Source organism: Oryctolagus cuniculus, chromosome 15 (genome assembly GCF_051225735.1).
Source record: "Oryctolagus cuniculus isolate XC-2025 breed Fujian yellow rabbit chromosome 15, ASM5122573v1, whole genome shotgun sequence".
NCBI lineage: Eukaryota > Metazoa > Chordata > Mammalia > Lagomorpha > Leporidae > Oryctolagus > Oryctolagus cuniculus.
This window is the reverse complement of record NC_142881.1, coordinates 45,939,549-45,948,043: the sequence shown is the minus strand read 5'-3', so window position 1 is coordinate 45,948,043 and position 8,495 is coordinate 45,939,549.

Below are 8,495 nucleotides of genomic sequence, written 5' to 3'. Positions count from 1 at the left end.
TGATAACTGAGTGAATCTTAAATTAGTTAGGGCCACGGCAGGCTAGAATTTTCCCAGAAATATCAGTATGGCTGTGTATATGTTAGAAATCTGTGCATAAGTGTGTTATCAGGTCTATTTTGAAAATATACCTGTAAACTAATACTTTTCACTACCAACAGTTGTCCCATCCTCACTGTCGCCTTTCTTCTTGGGATGGTAATGAGCTCCTAATTACTCTCCTTGTTTCTAAGCTTGCCATATTTCATTTTTTTCTCTGCACAGAGCTTAGAACTTTCTTTATAGAATATGAATCAGCATCTCAATCTTTTTCTTAATATTCTCACATAGCTCATGTCATACTTGACTAGAACTCAAAGTTCTCAATACAGATTACAACTGTCAATGTTGTGTGTCCTGTGATCTTTGTCCTGACTTCTTTTCAGGGACATTCCCTACTTTTCTCCCTTTAGTCTTTCTGCTGTAAGAAATCTGGCCTTTTAACTTTCCCAAAGAGATCCTTACAAATCCTCCATCTCAGAGCCTCACCAACTCCTTCCAGAATGTCATTCTACACATTCTCTTGGTTTTCTGCTTCATTTGTTTAAGTTTTTGTTTTGCTGTTGCATACCAACAGCACCTGCCCTGACCATTCATTTAATAAATATCTTATTTATTAAATGTCATTTTTAGCATAATTCCCTTTCTCTGTTCTTGGTCTCCTTTGGCAAAGCAGAGACAAGAGAAGCTTCTACAAACTTTGAAGAAGCCAAATGAAGAGATGAGGGAACACATTTAGAAGAGCAAAGAATGTGCTTGCTCAACTGCAAAAGCAATCGCATATTTGCTTTCCGCGTTTGTTGTCACCATCAGTTTACTCACAGTTGTTGTCTGTCTTGTATGACTGTGTGACTACCCATATCTCTGTGTATCTATCTATTATCATGTATCTATAATTTCAAGATAGTTTTATCTTGATGTATTTTTAAACATTTTTAGTTATTTTATTTTTACTTATTTGAAAGGCTGAAGGGGGATGGTGGTAATAAAACTCTCCATCTGCCATTTCAATCCCCTTCAATAACCACAATAACCTGGGCTGGGCCAGGGCAAGGCCACAGCCAGGAGCTCAGTCTTGGTCTCCTGGTGGGTGGTAAGGATTCAACTACTTTAGCATCACTAGCTACCTTTTGGAATGGGAATTACCAGAAAGTGGCAATGGTGTAGAGTTAGGATTTGAATCTAGGCATTCTGATCTACAATATGTTCATCTTAATCACTACACCCAACACATACCATTTTTCTCAAATTAGAACAAGAGTTTTTGAATAAGATGATTCTGTTCACTTTAAAAAAGTATTTTAAATATACACATCCTCTAATATACAGTCACATCATATATTTAATATTATTCTTTGGTAAAATACCTTTGCTTAAGTAATAAATAAATAAGAATCTGAATTCAGATGCCTGTATCATTTTGTTCTATATTCAATTTTTTCTTGAATTTTCAGCAACCCCTGAGGCAAACTATCTGATATTAATTTACCATCTCGGGGCTGTTGCTGTGACATAGTGGGTAAAGCCACTGCCTACAGTACCGGCAGCATCCAATATGGGCACCATTCGAGACCCAGCTGCTCCATTTCCAATCCAGCTCTCTGCTATGGCCTGGGAAAGCAGTGGTAGATGACCCAAGTGCTTGGACTTCTGCATCCAAATGGCAGACCCGGAAGAAGCTCCTGGCTCATGGTTTCGGTCAGTGCAGCTCTGCCATTGAGGCCAATTGGGGAGTGAACCAGTGGATGGAAGATCTCTCTCTGTCTCTCTCTTCCTCTTTCTCTCTCTGTTTGCCTCTCCTTCTCCTTTTGTGTAACTCTTTCAAATATATAAATAAATCTTTAAAAATAAAATTTACCATCTTAAACCTAGGCAAAATACACTTACTGATTTCCTAGTTATTTCATGCCATTCAGTATTCTCTCAAAACAACCTTTGCTTTTCTTGCATAATTTTAACCAAACATAATGGGAATGATTAGACATGACTTTCACTTGAGAAATCCTGGCATTTACAGTCATAGAAATCTGAATTAAAACTCTCTTCTTGGGACCGGTACTGTGGCGCAGCAGGTTAAAGCCCTGGCCTGACATACTGGTATCCCACATGGGCGCCGGTTCTAGTCCCGGCTGCTCCTCTTCCGATCCAGGTCTCTGCTATGGCCTGAGAAAGCAGTGCAAGATGGCCCAAATGCTTGGGCCCCTGTGCCCACATGGAAGACCTGGAAGACACTCCTGGCTCCTGGCTTTGGATCGGCACAGCTCCGTCTGTTGCAGCCAATTGGCGAGTGAACCATCAGGTGGGAGATCTCTCTCTCTCTCTGTCTGCCTCTTCTCTCTCTGTGTAACTCTGACTTTCAGGAAAATAAATAAATCTTTAAAAAAAATCTCTCTTCTTGGCTGCTGACTAGCTACAGGAGTAGAACCTTTCTCATGGTGGATAACAGCCTACTTTGTTGTATCGAATCAATTTCATGCAGCTTAGGCATTTTAATGGATAAGCCATGTACAACAACAATAACTATTTTTATTCTAGTTATATTTAAAGTAAAATTTTAACCTTCCTTCCATGTAAGTTTCATGAATTCTAAAGAAAAGTATTTTAATAAAAAGTATCACTGGCCTACCATATGCCTTTACCACTTTCTCTTTCCATGCAATGTCAGCAAGTTTGTGTTCTAGCTTTTTTACTGCTACTCTTTGCTTGGCTATATTTTCTGGCTAAGGGAACATGCTCAGGATGAAAGTTCTGGGAAATTCATGCCTTTGGGACCAGCCCACAACCAGTGGCATATGGAAGCCAGATGATAAATGGAGTTCTGGTCCTATTTCAAGTCACGTTGGATACAATAGGTCTGTAACACAGCCTTATGGTCATTTCCCTAGCCCATAAATGTATAATTTGGATGGATTCACTTAGCATCTGGCATATCCCTATTAATGGTTTTATGATATGTAGAGAAAAAGCAATGTTAGAAGGCTGAACAACATGGAAGTTATAATTCTGCCTTGCATCCCTGGAAACCAGAAGTAACATGGAATTGCATGCAGAATATAACCCCCATATAATATTAAATGCAGAGCTAATGGTACCCATTTATATTAGTTACCTTTTAATGAACAACAAGCTATTTCCAAAATTTAGTGACTTACAAAAAAAAAAAAAAACAGCATTTATTAATGCTCCATAGTCAAGCAGGTGCTTCTGTTGACCTAAATTAAGTTTGCTCATCTCAGACTTGTGGACAGATCTGGGATAATCTGTCTAGTTAGCTGGGTCTCCTTGGTATAACGTGGTAAAGGCTGGCAAGTGGCCAACACTAAGCTGCACGGTAGTCATAACTTTATGCAGATGGCTGTGGGGCTAAAAGGGCAAAGTGAAAGCATACAAAGTTTCTTAGTATTTGGTTGGCATAATGTTGCTCCTGCCACGTTCTCCTGGCTAAACAAGTAATCACATGAGCATTCCGCAGAAAAAAGCAATAGGCTTCGAGAGCTTACATATTGATTCACCAAAATGAGATTTTCATCACAATGCCCAGAATAATGGAGGCAGTTACTACTCAGGGAGGATAGTCATAAGCACATAGCCATGGAACTTACTAGTCCTCTAAATACCGCAATCAACAGAAGCTAATAGAATGACACCTGTGGAGTGTAACTCTTAAAGCCTTCTGCAAAGCTGGGAAACTCTCCTTCAAGATATTTACACTTTGAATGAATGTCCATAAGATGGTCTCGAGCCTGATAATTAGAAAATCATAGATTGTGAAAAAAGGAGAATAGGAGAACACACCTCAATTACATTGCCAGTGATTTAGTTGGAAAAAATATTTTCTGTATTCCTACAATCTTATTTCCACAGAATGGGAATTTGTAGTTTCCTACTGAGTGATTTACTGTGGTGGCGGTGTTTTGTCAGTGAGCTTAGACAGAGTTTCACTAAGCCTAAGGACATGGCAGTGACCTTATTATTTTATACTCCTTGTACTGATCCACCAGTGAGAAAACAAAGAAATAATCAATTGGTATGGGAAACTGGCTCGAATTATAAGCAAGTATGGTACTCCCACAGAAAGAGAGCATGGAGGAATATATCTTGTAAGCAGAGAATTCACTGGTGTGTATATATTGGCTTTCATGCACACTGATAACCATAAATGACAACTCCAAGAATCAAGGACTGAAGACTGTGTTTGGGTTAAGGAGCATAATGTTTATGCACAGACTAAGATGTACACATGGAGGAGGACAAGGTTTGGTACTTTCAGAAGTAATCGTTAACCACTGACAAACAGGGACTGTTGGATCTCTGATACCTCTTCTATGCTATTTCCCAAAGATTCAGGAGCAAGATTGAGCCCCAGTTGCCCATGGTAGTAATCTGCTTCTGGGTGTACTCTTTATAAGATCTTTGTAAATTTTCAACCCCTCCACTGGTGCTTCCAGGAATCACCTCTTAAGTAAATTACTTTCACTAAAATCTTGCTCTCAGTGGATTTAAAAGGATAATTATCACAAAGCACTGTGTGGAATGGAATTTTCTCATTCCCAATATTCATGGAAACAGCATTAAAATGAGACAAACATTTTTCTCTGACGTTAAATTAACACATTTCAAAAAAAATTTCAGCTACTTTGATCTACAAAAAGTCATTCCCTTCCAAAACTACTGATGCCATATTCCTTTCCCAAACAGTTATATGGCAATACAGGAATCATTCATTTATGTAATGAGCCTTTTAATATCTCTAAAACTCTGTGGTAGGCTCTAATTCTTGGAATCAGCCAAAATCTTGTCAGGTATACCTCTACTGAAACTCCTCTATCTATGCTGAATTTTATTTCTGAGTTTCCAAGGCTGGGATTTCTTTGCTTTCTTTTATCAGAAAATCTGCAAACTATAGAGTAACTAGTAAAACTCTTCCTACTTTATACTCCATGGAATATGAAAGCAAAGAGGGTAGTAATAATAATGTATTATTCTTTGAATATATCTAATCTAAGTGTTTTTCATATGTTATCTATTCCTTATACTATCTCCCTGCAAATTTTTTTTTTTTACGTTCTGAAGTTGATTTCTAATTCACATCAGTTGCTGAATATCTGAGATACATGGCCTCTTTTCTGCAGTATTTGAAAGAGACCAGATAATCCTCACTTATTTTTTGTAGCAACAATTTAAACTCTTCACTCTCATGTTCCTGGAATACTCAGTGGACTGCTCCTTGCCCCAATTCTCACAACATCCTGGGGAGTTGGCTTAGACTTCATTATGGCTTCACATTTATGAGCCTCTGATATTCCCTATATGAGTAGGAGGTATTGTGCTAGACCTGGATCATCAAATAATTTGGAGTCAAATATAAAAAAAGGAAAAAAAAAAGATAAAGACTAAAGATTAAATCTAATAAAACTAAATGTAAAACTTAAATTTTGTTTCACAATTATTGTAAGTCTTGGGCAATATAAATGACATCCCCCTACCAAAGTTCTCCTTTTGTGAAATATGTGCTTTTCAACATTTTTGTAAGGCTTCTGGAAGATGAACATATAAATTATCTAATGATATCAAAGAAAAAGAAATAGCTTTTCAGGATCTGTGATATCTTACACAAATTAAACAACATAGTTATTTGATACCGGTTAAATGTTCAAAAGCATCAACCATTGAATTTGTGTGTCCCTGTTTACATTCAGCTGTTAGTTCTCATGTTTTAATTGTGTATTTCTTCACAATGACATAGCTTTTTAAAATCAGTCTAAGATCTTTTTATTATTATATTAGGATTTTAAAACTATTTTTACATTTTGGCCATTATGTCTGAAATTATTTCTACCATATTGTTTATTTTTCTTGTTCATAATTTTTATATTTTGCTTCCTTTTGTCCCCAAATGTATTGAGTGGATTACTTAAAAGATGGGAAAGCAGTTACTGAGAAAAGGAGAGCTAAGAAGACAGAGGTTTACTGCTTCCTCCCCACATTCCTGCAAGAAGTAGGGCTGGGGCAGGCTAAGGTGAGGAGCAAGGAATGCCATCTAGATTTCCCAGGTGGGCAGCAGGGATCCAAATGGCTGTTGGGGCCTTTTAGGGAGTAAATAGCAGATGAAAGATATCTCTATCTGTTTCTCCTCCCCCCTCCCCCGATGCTCTGCCTTTCAAATCAATAAACAAATAAATCTTTAAAAACAGTAGTCAGGATAATTTCTGTCAGGATTTTAAGCTGTTTGCCAGCTTTTCAGATTCTCCCCTTCACAGGCATGCAGCATGGTAGTATGTGTCACAGAAAGTCTTTTTTTTAAGATTTAATTTATTTGAGAGGCAGAATTATAGACAGTGAGAGGGAGAGACAGAGACATAGGTCTTCCATCCACTGGTTCACTCCCCAAATGGCCACTGTGGTTGGAGCTGAGCCGATCTGAAGCCAGGAGCCAGGAGCTTCCTCCCGGTCTCCCACACGGGTGCAGGGGCCCAAGGACTTGAGCCGTCCTCCATGCTTTCTCAGGCCATAGCAGAGAGCTGGATTGGAAGAGAAGCAGCTGGGGCTAGAACCGGTGTCCATATGGGAAGCAGGTGCCACAGGTGGAAGATTAACCCACTGTGCCACAGCGCTAGCCCTCCTAGAAAGTCTTATGCTCTCACTTTTTTTTTCCTCTTGTAAGGGCAATTGTTGAAGGTTCAGTGGAGACTCTGGGCTGCTGAGTGAGGACAGAATGACACAAAGACCACTGACCCAATATAAAGATTCAAGGGAACCCAGTTCCATTATATGACTTGGAAGCTACCAGTATTAGGTTATCGTCATCACTAATGGAAAAAAGCAGTAGTAGTGCATATTCTTAGAAAATATTTGTTGCCAATGACTGCTCAATTGACTTTTGAGTTTTCAAGCGTGATAGTAAAAAACTGAATAGCCCATCTCATTCTGATTGTGAAACAGAAGAAGCCAGAGGAAGTCATGGTTGAAATCACAGTTGAGACAATGCCTCATCATTTTCAGGAGCAGTCAACACAGTCATGACACAAACGTCCATAAAGACTCATCATACCTGACTTAGCATATGATGTCATTGTTGGTAGTTATTCATCCATTCTGTATGCTTTGACTTCAGAGTTCCTTCTACAGTAGGCAAAGTATATTATTCTGTTCCACTTGGTTTTGGCCATATTTGACTTGCTTTCACAGTGGCATCTTTGTGGTATTTCTAAGCCGCAGTCTGAAGAGGGACCATATGTTGCTCTCTGCCTTTTTTGTCTGTAAGCCTCATGAGTACTCCACACACAGAACAAAGAAGTTTCAGTGAGCCTTCTTTGATAATAAAGATATTATCAAAGAAGATAGAGGGTGTGTTTGCTTTTATTTTTATGGCAATGATTTACTGATGAACAAACACCCCCAAAACAACAATCACATTAAAATAAAGTAAGAATAGCATATAAAGGCTTTATAAATGACATGGATACACTTCATCATGCATATATTTACATATGTAAATATTTAATAGTTAATTAGGAAATTTTACTTATCTGACATAAACATGTTCAGGGTAAGAGAAGAAGTCTAGATATAGAGTTTCCTGGTGATTTAATTTGAAAAAAAAAAAAAAAACTATTGAGAATACATAGAAGAGTAAATAGAACACACATGTCCTAGATTTTCTTCCAAATCATTTGATTTTTCTTCTATTTCTATTCCTTTTTAGGCTTAGCTTTTTATCATCAATTCCCCCGAACCTTCCCCATCTCACACACATATGCAGCCCTGCCTGGCCTGGATGGCGGGAATCTCAGTATTAAATTCTAGTTATAGGGGCTGGTGTTGTGGTGCACCAGGCACTCTGCTGCTTGTGACACTGACACAGACACTGGCATCCCATATGACCACTGGTTTGAGTCCTCACTGCACAGCTTCTGATGCAGCTCCCTGCTAATGCACCTGAAAAGACAGCAGAACATGACTCAAGAACCTGGGCCCCTGCCACCCATGTTGGAGACCTGGATAGAGTTCCAGGCTCCTCCAGGTTTGGCCTGGCCTAGCTCTAGCTACTGTGACCATCTGAAATGTGAACCAGAGGATGGAATACCTCTCTTGCTCTCTCATTATGTCTCTCCTTCTTTCTCTGCAATTCTCTTTCAAATGAATAAATAAGTCTTTTTATAAAATTCTAAAAAACAATATTCTGGCTAATGCTTAGTTCTTGGATAGGAAGTCAATAGGATGAACATGATACAGCTATTTTATTATGGATACAGAAAAGTAAAGCTAGTCACTAGGTTATGAAATCTGAAAAAATTAAAAAAATAAGTTTTAGAGGGCTGGCATTGTGGCACTACCTGCAACACCAGCATTCCATATAGGTGCCCATTCAAGTCCCAGCTGCTTCACTTCTGATACTGCTCCCTGCTAATGTGCCTGGAAAAGCAGTGGAGGATGGCCCAAGTGCTTGAGCTCCT